The sequence below is a fragment of the Oncorhynchus keta genome, unplaced genomic scaffold (assembly GCF_023373465.1).
Source record: "Oncorhynchus keta strain PuntledgeMale-10-30-2019 unplaced genomic scaffold, Oket_V2 Un_contig_2674_pilon_pilon, whole genome shotgun sequence".
Taxonomy (NCBI): Eukaryota; Metazoa; Chordata; class Actinopteri; order Salmoniformes; family Salmonidae; genus Oncorhynchus; species Oncorhynchus keta.
Genome location: NW_026285148.1, coordinates 103303 through 122008, shown reverse-complemented (window position 1 = coordinate 122008; position 18706 = coordinate 103303). Strand labels below are relative to the sequence as shown.

The 18706-nt window shown below is 58.1% G+C and overlaps 1 long non-coding RNA gene across 8 annotated transcripts; it reads right to left on the bottom strand.

Moving 5' to 3' along the window:
* Positions 1-2699: 2699 nt before the first annotated feature.
* On the bottom strand, positions 2700-18036 carry LOC127922685 (uncharacterized). Of its 8 annotated transcripts, none has more exons than XR_008111918.1 (3): positions 17997-18036; positions 2862-2929; positions 2700-2777 (listed from the first exon to the last, which is right to left on the bottom strand). It is a non-coding gene; the product is annotated as an uncharacterized LOC127922685 (long non-coding RNA). The 8 variants fall into 8 exon arrangements; XR_008111920.1 differs by lacking the exon at positions 17997-18036 and adding an exon at positions 15770-15809; XR_008111922.1 differs by lacking the exon at positions 17997-18036 and adding an exon at positions 7210-7249.
* Between the last annotated feature and the right edge of the window lie 670 nt (positions 18037-18706).

Sequence of the window (18706 nt, the reverse complement as noted above, 5' to 3'; positions counted from 1 at the left end):
ATTGTAGTGAAGGTATAGAAGGTAACTCAGGGGAGTGATGAGAGTAGTGAAGGTATAGAAGGTACCTCAGGTGAGTGAAGATTGTAGTGAAGGTATAGAAGGTAACTCGGGTGAGTGATGAGAGTAGTGAAGGTATACAAGGTAATCCAGGTGAGTGATGAGAGTAGTGAAGGTATAGAAGGTAACTCAGGTGAGTGATGAGAGTAGTGAAGGTATAGAAGGTAACTCAGGTGAGTGATGAGAGTAGTTAAGGTATAGAAGGTGCATCAGGTGAGTGATGATTGTAGTGAAGGTATAGAAGGTAACTCAGGTGAGTGATGAGGATCGTGAAGGTATAGAAGGTGACTCAGGTGAGTGATGAACTCAGGTGAGTGTTGTAGAGAGATGGGCCCCTTAGTGTCTTAGAGAGATGGGCCCCTTAGTGTCGTAGAGAGATGGGCCCCTTAGTGTCGTAGCGAGATGGGCCCCTTAGTGTCGTGGAGAGATGGGCCTGACATCTGTGTGTCAGCTTACTGCCCTCCGCTCCTTCCTCTCCCCGCTGCCCCTTGAACTCTTCAGTTCATCTGTCGCCTCACTTCAGTCTGTCTGTCCCCTCTACTCACCTGTCCCCTTTACTCACCTGTCCCCTCTACTCACCTGTCCCCTCTACTCACCTGTCCCCTCTACTCACCTGTCCCCTCTACTCACCTGTCCCCTCTATCACCTGTCCCCTTTACTCACCTGTCCCCTCTACTCACCTGTCCCCTCTACTCACCGGTCCCCTTTACTCACCTGTCCCCTCTACTCACATGTCCCCTCTACTCACCAGTCACCTCTACTCACCTGTCCCCTCTACTCACCTGACCCCTCTACTTACCTGTCCCCTCTACCCACCTGTCCCCTCTACTCACCTGTCCCCTCTACTCACCTGTCCCCTCTACACACCTGTCACCTCTACCTACCTGTCAACTGCCGTCTCCAGGTCCCTCTACTCACCTGTCACCTGGCGTCTCCAGGTCCCTCTACTCACCTGTCACCTGGCGTCTCCAGGTCCCTCTACTCACCTGTCACCTGGTGTCTCCAGTCCCCTCTACTCACCTGTCCCCTGGCATTTCCAGTCACCTCTACTCACATGTCCCCTCTACTCACCTGTCCCCTCTACTCACCTGTCCCCTGGCATCTCCAGTCCCCTCTACCCACCTGTCTTCTGGTGTCTCCAGTCCCCTCTACCCACCTGTCTTCTGGTGTCTCCAGTCCCCTCTACCCACCTGTCTTCTGGTGTCTCCAGTCCCCTCTACCCACCTGTCTTCTGGTGTCTCCAGTCCCCTCTACCCACCTGTCTTCTGGTGTCTCCAGTCCCCTCTACCCACCTGTCACCTGGTGTCTCCAGTCCCCTCTACTCACCTGTCACCTGGTGTCTCCAGTCCCCTCTACCCACCTGTCACCTGGTGTCTCCAGTCCCCTCTACTCACCTGTCTTCTGGTGTCTCCAGTCACCTCTACTCACCTGTCCCCTGGCATCTCCAGTCCCCTCTACTCACCTGTCCCCTGGCATTTCCAGTCACCTCTACTCACATGTCCTCTCTACTCACCTGTCCCCTCTACTCACCTGTCCCCTGGCATCTCCAGTCCCCTCTACCCACCTGTCTTCTGGTGTCTCCAGTCCCCTCTACCCACCTGTCTTCTGGTGTCTCCAGTCCCCTCTACCCACCTGTCTTCTGGTGTCTCCAGTCCCCTCTACCCACCTGTCACCTGGTGTCTCCAGTCCCCTCTACTCACCTGTCTTCTGGTGTCTCCAGTCCCCTCTACTCACCTGTCACCTGGTGTCTCCAGTCCCCTCTACTCATCTGTCACCTGGTGTCTCCAGTCCCCTCTACTCACCTGTCCCCTGGTGTCTCCAGTCCCCTCTACTCACCTGTATTCTGGCATCTCCAGTCCCCTCTACTCACCTGTCACCTGGTGTCTCCAGTCCCCTCTACTCACCTGTCTTCTGGTGTCTCCAGTCCCCTCTACTCACCTGTCACCTGGTGTCTCCAGTCCCCTCTACTCACCTGTCTTCTGGTGTCTCCAGTCCCCTCTACTCACCTGTCTTCTGGTGTCTCCAGTCCCCTCTACTCACCTGTCACCTGGTGTCTCCAGTCCCCTCTACTCACCTGTCACCTGGTGTCTCCAGTCCCCTCTACTCACCTGTCCCCTGGTGTCTCCAGTCCCCTCTACTCACCTGTCTTCTGGTGTCTCCAGTCCCCTCTACTCACCTGTCTTCTGGTGTCTCCAGTCCCCTCTACTCACCTGTCACCTGGTGTCTCCAGTCCCCTCTACTCACCTGTCTTCTGGTGTCTCCAGTCCCCTCTACTCACCTGTCTTCTGGTGTCTCCAGTCCCCTCTACTCACCTGTCTTCTGGTGTCTCCAGTCCCCTCTACTCACCTGTCACCTGGTGTCTCCAGTCCCCTCTACTCACCTGTCTTCTGGTGTCTCCAGTCCCCTCTACTCACCTGTCCCCTGGTGTCTCCAGTCCCCTCTACTCACCTGTCTTCTGGTGTCTCCAGTCCCCTCTACTCACCTGTCACCTGGTGTCTCCAGTCCCCTCTACTCACCTGTCTTCTGGTGTCTCCAGTCCCCTCTACTCACCTGTCACCTGGTGTCTCCAGTCCCCTCTACTCACCTGTCACCTGGTGTCTCCAGTCCCCTCTACTCACCTGTCTTCTGGTGTCTCCAGTCCCCTCTACTCACCTGTCCCCTCTACTCACCTGTCCCCTCTACTCACCTGTCCCCTCTACTCACCTGTCCCCTCTACTCACCTGTCCCCTCTACTCACCTGTCCCCTGGCATCTCCAGTCCCTCTACTCACCTGTATTCTGGTGTCTCCAGTCCCCTCTACTCACCTGTCCCCTGGCATCTCCAGTCCCCTCTACTCACCTGTATTCTGGTGTCTCCAGTCCCCTCTACTCACCTGTCACCTGGTGTCTCCAGTCCCCTCTACTCACCTGTCACCTGGTGTCTCCAGTCCCCTCTACTCACCTGTCTTCTGGTGTCTCCAGTCCCCTCTACTCACCTGTCACCTGGTGTCTCCAGTCCCCTCTACTCACCTGTCACCTGGTGTCTCCAGTCCCCTCTACTCACCTGTCTTCTGGCATCTCCAGTCCCCTCTACTCACCTGTCTTCTGGTGTCTCCAGTCCCCTCTACTCACCTGTCTTCTGGTGTCTCCAGTCCCCTCTACTCACCTGTCTCCTGGTGTCTCCAGTCCCCTCTACTCACCTGTCACCTGGTGTCTCCAGTCCCCTCTACTCACCTGTCTTCTGGTGTCTCCAGTCCCCTCTACTCACCTGTCACCTGGTGTCTCCAGTCCCCTCTACTCACCTGTCACCTGGTGTCTCCAGTCCCCTCTACTCACCTGTCACCTGGTGTCTCCAGTCCCCTCTACTCACCTGTCTTCTGGTGTCTCCAGTCCCCTCTACTCACCTGTCACCTGGTGTCTCCAGTCCCCTCTACTCACCTGTCCCCTCTACTCACCTGTCTTCTGGCATCTCCAGTCCCCTCTACTCACCTGTATTCTGGTGTCTCCAGTCCCCTCTACTCACCTGTCACCTGGTGTCTCCAGTCCCCTCTACTCACCTGTCCCCTCTACTCACCTGTCTTCTGGCATCTCCAGTCCCCTCTACTCACCTGTCTTCTGGCATCTCCAGTCCCCTCTACTCACCTGTCTTCTGGCATCTCCAGTCCCCTCTACTCACCTGTCTTCTGGCATCTCCAGTCCCTCTACTCACCTGTCACCTGGTGTCTCCAGTCCCCTCTACTCACCTGTCTTCTGGCATCTCCAGTCCCCTCTACTCACCTGTATTCTGGTGTCTCCAGTCCCCTCTACTCACCTGTCCCCTGGTGTCTCCAGTCCCCTCTACTCACCTGTCACCTGGTGTCTCCAGTCCCCTCTACTCACCTGTCCCCTGGTGTCTCCAGTCCCCTCTACTCACCTGTCACCTGGTGTCTCCAGTCCCCTCTACTCACCTGTCACCTGGTGTCTCCAGTCCCCTCTACTCACCTGTCCCCTGGTGTCTCCAGTCCCCTCTACTCACCTGTCCCTGGTGTCTCCAGTCCCCTCTACTCACCTGTCACCTGGTGTCTCCAGTCCCCTCTACTCACCTGTCACCTGGTGTCTCCAGGTCCCTCTACTCACCTGTCCCCTGGTGTCTCCAGTCCCCTCTACTCACCTGTCACCTGGTGTCTCCAGTCCCCTCTACTCACCTGTCCCCTGGTGTCTCCAGTCCCCTCTACTCACCTGTCTTCTGGTGTCTCCAGTCCCCTCTACTCACCTGTCTTCTGGTGTCTCCAGTCCCCTCTACTCACCTGTCACCTGGTGTCTCCAGTCCCCTCTACTCACCCGTCCCCTGGTGTCTCCAGTCCCCTCTACTCACCTGTCACCTGGTGTCTCCAGTCCCCTCTACTCACCTGTCCCCTGGTGTCTCCAGTCCCCTCTACTCACCTGTCACCTGGTGTCTCCAGTCCCCTCTACTCACCTGTCCCCTGGTGTCTCCAGTCCCCTCTACTCACCTGTCACCTGGTGTCTCCAGTCCCCTCTACTCACCTGTCACCTGGTGTCTCCAGTCCCCTCTACTCACCTGTCCCCTGGTGTCTCCAGTCCCCTCTACTCACCTGTCCCCTGGTGTCTCCAGTCCCCTCTACTCACCTGTCACCTGGTGTCTCCAGTCCCCTCTACTCACCTGTCCCCTCTACTCACCTGTCTTCTGGCATCTCCAGTCCCCTCTACTCACCTGTATTCTGGTGTCTCCAGTCCCCTCTACTCACCTGTCACCTGGTGTCTCCAGTCCCCTCTACTCACCTGTCCCCTCTACTCACCTGTCTTCTGGCATCTCCAGTCCCCTCTACTCACCTGTCTTCTGGCATCTCCAGTCCCCTCTACTCACCTGTCTTCTGGCATCTCCAGTCCCCTCTACTCACCTGTCTTCTGGCATCTCCAGTCCCCTCTACTCACCTGTCCCCTCTACTCACCTGTCTTCTGGCATCTCCAGTCCCCTCTACTCACCTGTCTTCTGGCATCTCCAGTCCCCTCTACTCACCTGTCTTCTGGCATCTCCAGTCCCCTCTACTCACCTGTCCCCTCTACTCACCTGTCTTCTGACATCTCCAGTCCCCTCTACTCACCTGTATTCTGGTGTCTCCAGTCCCCTCTACTCACCTGTCACCTGGTGTCTCCAGTCCCCTCTACTCACCTGTCCCCTCTACTCACCTGTCTTCTGGCATCTCCAGTCCCCTCTACTCACCTGTCTTCTGGCATCTCCAGTCCCCTCTACTCACCTGTCTTCTGGCATCTCCAGTCCCCTCTACTCACCTGTCTTCTGGCATCTCCAGTCCCCTCTACTCACCTGTATTCTGGTGTCTCCAGTCCCCTCTACTCACCTGTCCCCTGGTGTCTCCAGTCCCCTCTACTCACCTGTCACCTGGTGTCTCCAGTCCCCTCTACTCACCTGTCACCTGGTGTCTCCAGTCCCCTCTACTCACCTGTCCCCTGGTGTCTCCAGTCCCCTCTACTCACCTGTCCCCTGGTGTCTCCAGTCCCCTCTACTCACCTGTCCCCTGGTGTCTCCAGTCCCCTCTACTCACCTGTCCCCTGGTGTCTCCAGTCCCCTCTACTCACCTGTCACCTGGTGTCTCCAGTCCCCTCTACTCACCTGTCCCCTGGTGTCTCCAGTCCCCTCTACTCACCTGTCACCTGGTGTCTCCAGTCCCCTCTACTCACCTGTCCCCTGGTGTCTCCAGTCCCCTCTACTCACCTGTCCCCTGGTGTCTCCAGTCCCCTCTACTCACCTGTCACCTGGTGTCTCCAGTCCCCTCTACTCACCTGTCACCTGGTGTCTCCAGTCCCCTCTACTCACCTGTCCCTGGTGTCTCCAGTCCCCTCTACTCACCTGTCCCCTGGTGTCTCCAGTCCCCTCTACTCACCTGTCCCCTGGTGTCTCCAGTCCCCTCTACTCACCTGTCACCTGGTGTCTCCAGTCCCCTCTACTCACCTGTCCCCTGGTGTCTCCAGTCCCCTCTACTCACCTGTCCCCTGGTGTCTCCAGTCCCCTCTACTCACCTGTCACCTGGTGTCTCCAGTCCCCTCTACTCACCTGTCCCCTGGTGTCTCCAGTCCCCTCTACTCACCTGTCACCTGGTGTCTCCAGTCCCCTCTACTCACCTGTCCCCCTCTACTCACCTGTCTTCTGGCATCTCCAGTCCCCTCTACTCACCTGTCACCTGGTGTCTCCAGTCCCCTCTACTCACCTGTCCCCTCTACTCACCTGTCTTCTGGCATCTCCAGTCCCCTCTACTCACCTGTCTTCTGGCATCTCCAGTCCCCTCTACTCACCTGTCTTCTGGCATCTCCAGTCCCCTCTACTCACCTGTCTTCTGGCATCTCCAGTCCCCTCTACTCACCTGTATTCTGGTGTCTCCAGTCCCCTCTACTCACCTGCCCCTCTACTCACCTGTCTTCTGGCATCTCCAGTCCCCTCTACTCACCTGTCTTCTGGCATCTCCAGTCCCCTCTACTCACCTGTCCCCTGGCATCTCCAGTCCCCTCTACTCACCTGTCTTCTGGCATCTCCAGTCCCCTCTACTCACCTGTCCCTGGCATCTCCAGTCCCCTCTACTCACCTGTCTTCTGGCGTCTCCAGTCCCCTCTACTCACCTGTCTTCTGGTGTCTCCAGTCCCCTCTACTCACCTGTCACCTGGTGTCTCCAGTCCCCTCTACTCACCTGTCACCTGGTGTCTCCAGTCCCCTCTACTCACCTGTCACCTGGTGTCTCCAGTCCCCTCTACTCACCTGTCCCCTGGCATCTCCAGTCCCCTCTACTCACCTGTCTTCTGGTGTCTCCAGTCCCCTCTACTCACCTGTCACCTGGTGTCTCCAGTCCCCTCTACTCACCTGTCTTCTGGTGTCTCCAGTCCCCTCTACTCACCTGTCACCTGGTGTCTCCAGTCCCCTCTACTCACCTGTCTTCTGGTGTCTCCAGTCCCCTCTACTCACCTGTCCCCTGGCATCTCCAGTCCCCTCTACTCACCTGTCACCTGGTGTCTCCAGTCCCCTCTACTCACCTGTCTCCTGGTGTCTCCAGTCCCCTCTACTCACCTGTCTTCTGGTGTCTCCAGTCCCCTCTACTCACCTGTCCCCTGGCATCTCCAGTCCCCTCTACTCACCTGTCTTCTGGCGTCTCCAGTCCCCTCTACTCACCTGTCCCCTGGCATCTCCAGTCCCCTCTACTCACCTGTCACCTGGTGTCTCCAGTCCCCTCTACTCACCTGTCCCCTGGCATCTCCAGTCCCCTCTACTCACCTGTCCCCTGGCATCTCCAGTCCCCTCTACTCACCTGTATTCTGGTGTCTCCAGTCCCCTCTACTCACCTGTCTTCTGGTGTCTCCAGTCCCCTCTACTCACCTGTCTTCTGGTGTCTCCAGTCCCCTCTACTCACCTGTCACCTGGTGTCTCCAGTCCCCTCTACTCACCTGTCACCTGGTGTCTCCAGTCCCCTCTACTCACCTGTCCCCTGGTGTCTCCAGTCCCCTCTACTCACCTGTCTTCTGGTGTCTCCAGTCCCCTCTACTCACCTGTCACCTGGTGTCTCCAGTCCCCTCTACTCACCTGTCCCCTGGTGTCTCCAGTCCCCTCTACTCACCTGTCACCTGGTGTCTCCAGTCCCCTCTACTCACCTGTCTTCTGGTGTCTCCAGTCCCCTCTACTCACCTGTCCCCTCTACTCACCTGTCTTCTGGTGTCTCCAGTCCCCTCTACTCACCTGTCACCTGGTGTCTCCTGTCCCCTCTACTCACCTGTCACCTGGTGTCTCCAGTCCCCTCTACTCACCTGTCTTCTGGTGTCTCCTGTCCCCTCTACTCACCTGTCTTCTGGTGTCTCCAGTCCCCTCTACTCACCTGTCACCTGGTGTCTCCAGTCCCCTCTACTCACCTGTCACCTGGTGTCTCCAGTCCCCTCTACTCACCTGTCACCTGGTGTCTCCAGTCCCCTCTACTCACCTGTCACCTGGTGTCTCCAGTCCCCTCTACTCACCTGTCACCTGGTGTCTCCAGTCCCCTCTACTCACCTGTCACCTGGTGTCTCCAGTCCCCTCTACTCACCTGTCTTCTGGTGTCTCCAGTCCCCTCTACCCACCTGTCCCCTCTACTCACCTGTCCCCTCTACTCACCTGTCACCTGGTGTCTCCAGTCCCCTCTACTCACCTGTCTTCTGGTGTCTCCAGTCCCCTCTAATCACCTGTCACCTGGTGTCTCCAGTCCCCTCTACTCACCTGTCCCCTGGCATCTCCAGTCCCTAATCACCTGTCCCTCTACTCACCTGTCACCTGGTGTCTCCAGTCCCCCTACTCACCTGTCACCTGGTGTCTCCAGTCCCCTCTACTCACCTGTCACCTGGTGTCTCCAGTCCCCTCTACTCACCTGTCCCTGGTGTCTCCAGTCCCCTCTACTCACCTGTCCCCTGGTGTCTCCAGTCCCCTCTACTCACCTGTCACCTGGTGTCTCCAGTCCCCTACTCACCTGTCACCTGGTGTCTCCAGTCCCCTCTACTCACCTGTCACCTGGTGTCTCCAGTCCCCCTACTCACCTGTCACCTGGTGTCTCCAGTCCCCTCTACTCACCTGTCACCTGGTGTCTCCAGTCCCCTCTACTCACCTGTCACCTGGTGTCTCCAGTCCCCTCTACTCACCTGTCACCTGGTGTCTCCAGTCCCCTCTACTCACCTGTCCCCTGGTGTCTCCAGTCCCCTCTACTCACCTGTCCCCTGGTGTCTCCAGTCCCCTCTACTCACCTGTCACCTGGTGTCTCCAGTCCCCTCTACTCACCTGTCACCTGGTGTCTCCAGTCCCCTCTACTCACCTGTCACCTGGTGTCTCCAGTCCCCTCTACTCACCTGTCTTCTGGTGTCTCCAGTCCCCTCTACTCACCTGTCCCCTGGTATCTCCAGTCCCCTCTACTCACCTGTATTCTGGTGTCTCCAGTCCCCTCTACTCACCTGTCTTCTGGTGTCTCCAGTCCCCTCTACTCACCTGTCTTCTGGTGTCTCCAGTCCCCTCTACTCACCTGTCCCCTGGTGTCTCCAGTCCCCTCTACTCACCTGTCACCTGGTGTCTCCAGTCCCCTCTACTCACCTGTCACCTGGTGTCTCCAGTCCCCTCTACTCACCTGTCTTCTGGTGTCTCCAGTCCCCTCTACTCACCTGTCACCTGGTGTCTCCAGTCCCCTCTACTCACCTGTCCCCTGGTGTCTCCAGTCCCCTCTACTCACCTGTCACCTGGTGTCTCCAGTCCCCTCTACTCACCTGTCTTCTGGTGTCTCCAGTCCCCTCTACTCACCTGTCCCCTCTACTCACCTGTCTTCTGGTGTCTCCAGTCCCCTCTACTCACCTGTCACCTGGTGTCTCCTGTCCCCTCTACTCACCTGTCACCTGGTGTCTCCAGTCCCCTCTACTCACCTGTCTTCTGGTGTCTCCTGTCCCCTCTACTCACCTGTCTTCTGGTGTCTCCAGTCCCCTCTACTCACCTGTCACCTGGTGTCTCCAGTCCCCTCTACTCACCTGTCTTCTGGTGTCTCCAGTCCCCTCTACTCACCTGTCACCTGGTGTCTCCAGTCCCCTCTACTCACCTGTCCCCTGGTGTCTCCAGTCCCCTCTACTCACCTGTCACCTGGTGTCTCCAGTCCCCTCTACTCACCTGTCACCTGGTGTCTCCAGTCCCCTCTACTCACCTGTCTTCTGGTGTCTCCAGTCCCCTCTACTCACCTGTCCCTCTACTCACCTGTCCCCTCTACTCACCTGTCACCTGGTGTCTCCAGTCCCCTCTACTCACCTGTCTTCTGGTGTCTCCAGTCCCCTCTAATCACCTGTCACCTGGTGTCTCCAGTCCCCTCTACTCACCTGTCCCTGGCATCTCCAGTCCCCTCTAATCACCTGTCCCCTCTACTCACCTGTCACCTGGTGTCTCCAGTCCCCCTACTCACCTGTCACCTGGTGTCTCCAGTCCCCTCTACTCACCTGTCACCTGGTGTCTCCAGTCCCCTCTACTCACCTGTCCCCTGGTGTCTCCAGTCCCCTCTACTCACCTGTCCCCTGGTGTCTCCAGTCCCCTCTACTCACCTGTCACCTGGTGTCTCCAGTCCCCTCTACTCACCTGTCACCTGGTGTCTCCAGTCCCCTCTACTCACCTGTCACCTGGTGTCTCCAGTCCCCTACTCACCTGTCACCTGGTGTCTCCAGTCCCCTCTACTCACCTGTCACCTGGTGTCTCCAGTCCCCCTACTCACCTGTCACCTGGTGTCTCCAGTCCCCTCTACTCACCTGTCACCTGGTGTCTCCAGTCCCCTCTACTCACCTGTCCCCTGGTGTCTCCAGTCCCCTCTACTCACCTGTCCCCTGGTGTCTCCAGTCCCCTCTACTCACCTGTCACCTGGTGTCTCCAGTCCCCTCTACTCACCTGTCACCTGGTGTCTCCAGTCCCCTCTACTCACCTGTCACCTGGTGTCTCCAGTCCCCTCTACTCACCTGTATTCTGGTGTTCCAGTCCCCTCTACTCACCTGTCTTCTGGTGTCTCCAGTCCCCTCTACTCACCTGTCCCCTGGTGTCTCCAGTCCCCTCTACTCACCTGTCACCTGGTGTCTCCAGTCCCCTCTACTCACCTGTCACCTGGTGTCTCCAGTCCCCTCTACTCACCTGTATTCTGGTGTCTCCAGTCCCCTCTACTCACCTGTCTTCTGGTGTCTCCAGTCCCCTCTACTCACCTGTCACCTGGTGTCTCCAGTCCCCTCTACTCACCTGTCCCCTCTACTCACCTGTCCCCTCTACTCACCTGTCACCTGGTGTCTCCAGGCCCCTCTACTCACCTGTCTTCTGGTGTCTCCAGTCCCCTCTAATCACCTGTCACCTGGTGTCTCCAGTCCCCTCTACTCACCTGTCCCCTGGCATCTCCAGTCCCCTCTAATCACCTGTCCCCTCTACTCACCTGTCCCCTCTACTCACCTGTCACCTGGTGTCTCCAGTCCCCTCTACTCACCTGTCTTCTGGTGTCTCCAGTCCCCTCTACTCACCTGTCACCTGGTGTCTCCAGTCCCCTCTACTCACCTGTCACCTGGTGTCTCCAGTCCCCTCTACTCACCTGTCCCCTCTACTCACCTGTCTTCTGGTGTCTCCAGTCCCCTCTACTCACCTGTCACCTGGTGTCTCCAGTCCCCTCTACTCACCTGTCACCTGGTGTCTCCAGTCCCCTACTCACCTGTCACCTGGTGTCTCCAGTCCCCTCTACTCACCTGTCTTCTGGTGTCTCCAGGTCCCTCTACTCACCTGTCCCCTGGCATCTCCAGTCCCCTCTAATCACCTGTCCCCTCTACTGACCTGTCACCTGGTGTCTCCAGTCCCCTCTACTCACCTGTCACCTGGTGTCTCCAGTCCCCTCTACTCACCTGTCTTCTGGTGTCTCCAGTCCCCTCTACTCACCTGTCACCTGGTGTCTCCAGTCCCCTCTACTCACCTGTCACCTGGTGTCTCCAGTCCCCTCTACTCACCTGTCACCTGGTGTCTCCAGTCCCCTCTACTCACCTGTCACCTGGTGTCTCCAGTCCCCTCTACTCACCTGTCACCTGGTGTCTCCAGTCCCCTCTACTCACCTGTCACCTGGTGTCTCCAGTCCCCTCTACTCACCTGTCACCTGGTGTCTCCAGTCCCCTCTACTCACCTGTCACCTGGTGTCTCCAGTCCCCTCTACTCACCTGTCTTCTGGTGTCTCCAGTCCCCTCTACTCACCTGTCACCTGGTGTCTCCAGTCCCCTCTACTCACCTGTCACCTGGTGTCTCCAGTCCCCTCTACTCACCTGTCACCTGGTGTCTCCAGTCCCCTCTACTCACCTGTCTTCTGGTGTCTCCAGTCCCCTCTACTCACCTGTCACCTGGTGTCTCCAGTCCCCTCTACTCACCTGTCACCTGGTGTCTCCAGTCCCCTCTACTCACCTGTCACCTGGTGTCTCCAGTCCCCTCTACTCACCTGTCACCTGGTGTCTCCAGTCCCCTCTACTCACCTGTCTTCTGGTGTCTCCAGTCCCCTCTACTCACCTGTCACCTGGTGTCTCCAGTCCCCTCTACTCACCTGTCACCTGGTGTCTCCAGTCCCCTCTACTCACCTGTCTTCTGGTGTCTCCAGTCCCCTCTACTCACCTGTCACCTGGTGTCTCCAGTCCCCTCTACTCACCTGTCACCTGGTGTCTCCAGTCCCCTCTACTCACCTGTCCCCTGGTGTCTCCAGTCCCCTCTACTCACCTGTCACCTGGTGTCTCCAGTCCCCTCTACTCACCTGTCTTCTGGTGTCTCCAGTCCCCTCTACTCACCTGTCACCTGGTGTCTCCAGTCCCCTCTACTCACCTGTCTTCTGGTGTCTCCAGTCCCCTCTACTCACCTGTCTTCTGGTGTCTCCAGTCCCCTCTACTCACCTGTCCCCTGGTGTCTCCAGTCCCCTCTACTCACCTGTCTTCTGGTGTCTCCAGTCCCCTCTACTCACCTGTCACCTGGTGTCTCCAGTCCCCTCTACTCACCTGTCACCTGGTGTCTCCAGTCCCCTCTACTCACCTGTCACCTGGTGTCTCCAGTCCCCTCTACTCACCTGTCTTCTGGTGTCTCCAGTCCCCTCTACTCACCTGTCACCTGGTGTCTCCAGTCCCCTCTACTCACCTGTCACCTGGTGTCTCCAGTCCCCTCTACTCACCTGTCACCTGGTGTCTCCAGTCCCCTCTACTCACCTGTCACCTGGTGTCTCCAGTCCCCTCTACTCACCTGTCTTCTGGTGTCTCCAGTCCCCTCTACTCACCTGTCACCTGGTGTCTCCAGTCCCCTCTACTCACCTGTCACCTGGTGTCTCCAGTCCCCTCTACTCACCTGTCTTCTGGTGTCTCCAGTCCCCTCTACTCACCTGTCACCTGGTGTCTCCAGTCCCCTCTACTCACCTGTCACCTGGTGTCTCCAGTCCCCTCTACTCACCTGTCCCCTGGTGTCTCCAGTCCCCTCTACTCACCTGTCACCTGGTGTCTCCAGTCCCCTCTACTCACCTGTCACCTGGTGTCTCCAGTCCCCTCTACTCACCTGTCACCTGGTGTCTCCAGTCCCCTCTACTCACCTGTCACCTGGTGTCTCCAGTCCCCTCTACTCACCTGTCACCTGGTGTCTCCAGTCCCCTCTACTCACCTGTCTTCTGGTGTCTCCAGTCCCCTCTACTCACCTGTCACCTGGTGTCTCCAGTCCCCTCTACTCACCTGTCACCTGGTGTCTCCAGTCCCCTCTACTCACCTGTCACCTGGTGTCTCCAGTCCCCTCTACTCACCTGTCTTCTGGTGTCTCCAGTCCCCTCTACTCACCTGTCACCTGGTGTCTCCAGTCCCCTCTACTCACCTGTCTTCTGGTGTCTCCAGTCCCCTCTACTCACCTGTCTCCTGGTGTCTCCAGTCCCCTCTACTCACCTGTCACCTGGTGTCTCCAGTCCCCTCTACTCACCTGTCACCTGGTGTCTCCAGTCCCCTCTACCCACCTGTCACCTGGTGTCTCCAGTCCCCTCTACTCACCTGTCACCTGGTGTCTCCAGTCCCCTCTACTCACCTGTCTTCTGGTGTCTCCAGTCCCCTCTACTCACCTGTCACCTGGTGTCTCCAGTCCCCTCTACTCACCTGTCACCTGGTGTCTCCAGTCCCCTCTACTCACCTGTCTTCTGGTGTCTCCAGTCCCCTCTACTCACCTGTCTTCTGGTGTCTCCAGTCCCCTCTACTCACCTGTCCCCTCTACTCACCTGTCCCTCTACTCACCTGTCCCCTCTACTCACCTGTCCCCTCTACTCACCTGTCACCTGGTGTCTCCAGTCCCCTCTACTCACCTGTCACCTGGTGTCTCCAGTCCCCTCTACTCACCTGTCTTCTGGTGTCTCCAGTCCCCTCTACTCACCTGTCTTCTGGTGTCTCCAGTCCCCTCTACTCACCTGTCTTCTGGTGTCTCCAGTCCCCTCTACTCACCTGTCTTCTGGTGTCTCCAGTCCCCTCTACTCACCTGTCACCTGGTGTCTCCAGTCCCCTCTACTCACCTGTCCCCTCTACTCACCTGTCTTCTGGTGTCTCCAGTCCCCTCTACTCACCTGTCACCTGGTGTCTCCAGTCCCCTCTACTCACCTGTCTTCTGGTGTCTCCAGTCCCCTCTACTCACCTGTCACCTGGTGTCTCCAGTCCCCTCTACTCACCTGTCTTCTGGTGTCTCCAGTCCCCTCTACTCACCTGTCACCTGGTGTCTCCAGTCCCCTCTACTCACCTGTCACCTGGTGTCTCCAGTCCCCTCTACTCACCTGTCTTCTGGTGTCTCCAGTCCCCTCTACTCACCTGTCACCTGGTGTCTCCAGTCCCCTCTACTCACCTGTCCCCTGGTGTCTCCAGTCCCCTCTACTCACCTGTCTCCTGGTGTCTCCAGTCCCCCTCTACTCACCTGTCCCCTTGTGTCTCCAGTCCCCTCTACTCACCTGTCTTCTGGTGTCTCCAGTCCCCTCTACTCACCTGTCTTCTGGTGTCTCCAGTCCCCTCTACTCACCTGTCCCCTGGTGTCTCCAGTCCCCTCTACTCACCTGTCTTCTGGTGTCTCCAGTCCCCTCTACTCACCTGTCCCTGGTGTCTCCAGTCCCCTCTACTCACCTGTCCCCTGGTGTCTCCAGTCCCCTCTACTCACCTGTCTTCTGGTGTCTCCAGTCCCCTCTACTCACCTGTCCCTGGTGTCTCCAGTCCCCTCTACTCACCTGTCCCCTGGTGTCTCCAGTCCCCTCTACTCACCTGTCCCCTGGTGTCTCCAGTCCCCTCTACTCACCTGTCACCTGGTGTCTCCAGTCCCCTCTACTCACCTGTCTCCTGGTGTCTCCAGTCCCCTCTACTCACCTGTCTCCTGGTGTCTCCAGTCCCCTCTACTCACCTGTCACCTGGTGTCTCCAGTCCCCTCTACTCACCTGTCCCCTGGTGTCTCCAGTCCCCTCTACTCACCTGTCTTCTGGCATCTCCAGTCCCCTCTACTCACCTGTCACCTGGTGTCTCCAGTCCCCTCTACTCACCTGTCACCTGGTGTCTCCAGTCCCCTCTACTCACCTGTCACCTGGTGTCTCCAGTCCCCTCTACTCACCTGTCACCTGGTGTCTCCAGTCCCCTCTACTCACCTGTCACCTGGTGTCTCCAGTCCCCTCTACCCACCTGTCACCTGGTGTCTCCAGTCCCCTCTACTCACCTGTCACCTGGTGTCTCCAGTCCCCTCTACTCACCTGTCACCTGGTGTCTCCAGTCCCCTCTACTCACCTGTCACCTGGTGTCTCCAGTCCCCTCTACCCACCTGTCACCTGGTGTCTCCAGTCCCCTCTACTCACCTGTCACCTGGTGTCTCCAGTCCCCTCTACTCACCTGTCACCTGGTGTCTCCAGTCCCTTCTACTCACCTGTCCCCTCTACTCACCTGTCCCTCTACTCACCTGTCACCTGGTGTCTCCAGTCCCCTCTACTCACCTGTCACCTGGTGTCTCCAGTCCCCTCTACTCACCTGTCACCTGGTGTCTCCAGTCCCCTCTAATCACCTGTCCCCTGGCATCTCCAGTCCCCTCTACTCACCTGTCCCTGGCATCTCCAGTCCCCTCTACTCACCTGTCCCTGGCATCTCCAGTCCCCTCTACTCACCTGTCCCTGGCATCTCCAGTCCCCTCTACTCACCTGTCCCCTGGCATCTCCAGTCCCTCTACTCACCTGTCCCCTGGCATCTCCAGTCCCCTCTACTCACCTGTCACCTGGTGTCTCCAGTCCCCTCTACTCACCTGTCACCTGGTGTCTCCAGTCCCCTCTACTCACCTGTCTTCTGGTGTCTCCAGTCCCCTCTACTCACCTGTCACCTGGTGTCTCCAGTCCCCTCTACTCACCTGTCACCTGGTGTCTCCAGTCCCCTCTACTCACCTGTCACCTGGTGTCTCCAGTCCCCTCTACTCACCTGTCCCCTGGTGTCTCCAGTCCCCTCTACTCACCTGTCTTCTGGTGTCTCCAGTCCCCTCTACTCACCTGTCACCTGGTGTCTCCAGTCCCCTCTACTCACCTGTCCCCTGGTGTCTCCAGTCCCCTCTACTCACCTGTCACCTGGTGTCTCCAGTCCCCTCTACTCACCTGTCACCTGGTGTCTCCAGTCCCCTCTACTCACCTGTCACCTGGTGTCTCCAGTCCCCTCTACTCACCTGTCACCTGGTGTCTCCAGTCCCCTCTACTCACCTGTCACCTTGTGTCTCCAGTCCCCTCTACCCACCTGTCACCTGGTGTCTCCAGTCCCCTCTACTCACCTGTCACCTGGTGTCTCCAGTCCCCTCTACCCACCTGTCACCTGGTGTCTCCAGTCCCCTCTACTCACCTGTCCCCTCTACTCACCTGTCTTCTGGTGTCTCCAGTCCCCTCTACTCACCTGTCACCTGGTGTCTCCAGTCCCCTCTACCCACCTGTCACCTGGTGTCTCCAGTCCCCTCTACTCACCTGTCTTCTGGTGTCTCCAGTCCCCTCTACTCACCTGTCACCTGGTGTCTCCAGTCCCCTCTACTCACCTGTCACCTGGTGTCTCCAGTCCCCTCTACCCACCTGTCACCTGGTGTCTCCAGTCCCCTCTACTCACCTGTCCCCTCTACTCACCTGTCTTCTGGTGTCTCCAGTCCCCTCTACTCACCTGTCACCTGGTGTCTCCAGTCCCCTCTACCCACCTGTCACCTGGTGTCTCCAGTCCCCTCTACTCACCTGTCACCTGGTGTCTCCAGTCCCCTCTACTCACCTGTCTTCTGGTGTCTCCAGTCCCCTCTACTCACCTGTCACCTGGTGTCTCCAGTCCCCTCTACTCACCTGTCACCTGGTGTCTCCAGTCCCCTCTACCCACCTGTCACCTGGTGTCTCCAGTCCCCTCTACTCACCTGTCACCTGGTGTCTCCAGTCCCCTCTACCCACCTGTCTTCTGGTGTCTCCAGTCCCCTCTACTCACCTGTCTTCTGGTGTCTCCAGTCCCCTCTACTCACCTGTCCCCTCTACTCACCTGTCTTCTGGTGTCTCCAGTCCCCTCTACCCACCTGTCACCTGGTGTCTCCAGTCCCCTCTACTCACCTGTCTTCTGGTGTCTCCAGTCCCCTCTACTCACCTGTCCCCTCTACTCACCTGTCTTCTGGTGTCTCCAGTCCCCTCTACCCACCTGTCACCTGGTGTCTCCAGTCCCCTCTACTCACCTGTCACCTGGTGTCTCCAGTCCCCTCTACTCACCTGTCTTCTGGTGTCTCCAGTCCCCTCTACTCACCTGTCACCTGGTGTCTCCAGTCCCCTCTACCACCTGTCACCTGGTGTCTCCAGTCCCCTCTACTCACCTGTCACCTGGTGTCTCCAGTCCCCTCTACCCACCTGTCTTCTGGTGTCTCCAGTCCCCTCTACTCACCTGTCTTCTGGTGTCTCCAGTCCCCTCTACTCACCTGTCCCCTCTACTCACCTGTCTTCTGGTGTCTCCAGTCCCCTCTACCCACCTGTCACCTGGTGTCTCCAGTCCCCTCTACTCACCTGTCACCTGGTGTCTCCAGTCCCCTCTCACTCACCTGTCACCTGGTGTCTCCAGTCCCCTCTACTCACCTGTCACCTGGTGTCTCCAGTCCCCTCTACCCACCTGTCACCTGGTGTCTCCAGTCCCCTCTACTCACCTGTCACCTGGTGTCTCCAGTCCCCTCTACTCACCTGTCACCTGGTGTCTCCAGTCCCTTCTACTCACCTGTCCCCTCTACTCACCTGTCCCCTCTACTCACCTGTCACCTGGTGTCTCCAGTCCCCTCTACTCACCTGTCACCTGGTGTCTCCAGTCCCCTCTACTCACCTGTCACCTGGTGTCTCCAGTCCCCTCTAATCACCTGTCCCCTGGCATCTCCAGTCCCCTCTACTCACCTGTCCCCTGGCATCTCCAGTCCCCTCTACTCACCTGTCCCCTGGCATCTCCAGTCCCCTCTACTCACCTGTCACCTGGTGTCTCCAGTCCCCTCTACTCACCTGTCACCTGGTGTCTCCAGTCCCCTCTACTCACCTGTCTTCTGGTGTCTCCAGTCCCCTCTACTCACCTGTCACCTGGTGTCTCCAGTCCCCTCTACTCACCTGTCACCTGGTGTCTCCAGTCCCCTCTACTCACCTGTCACCTGGTGTCTCCAGTCCCCTCTACTCACCTGTCACCTGGTGTCTCCAGTCCCCTCTACTCACCTGTCACCTGGTGTCTCCAGTCCCCTCTACCCACCTGTCACCTGGTGTCTCCAGTCCCCTCTACTCACCTGTCACCTGGTGTCTCCAGTCCCCTCTACTCACCTGTCCCCTGGTGTCTCCAGTCCCCTCTACTCACCTGTCCCCTCTACTCACCTGTCTTCTGGTGTCTCCAGTCCCCTCTACTCACCTGTCACCTGGTGTCTCCAGTCCCCTCTACCCACCTGTCACCTGGTGTCTCCAGTCCCCTCTACTCACCTGTCTTCTGGTGTCTCCAGTCCCCTCTACTCACCTGTCACCTGGTGTCTCCAGTCCCCTCTACTCACCTGTCACCTGGTGTCTCCAGTCCCCTCTACTCACCTGTCACCTGGTGTCTCCAGTCCCCTCTACTCACCTGTCCCCTCTACTCACCTGTCTTCTGGTGTCTCCAGTCCCCTCTAC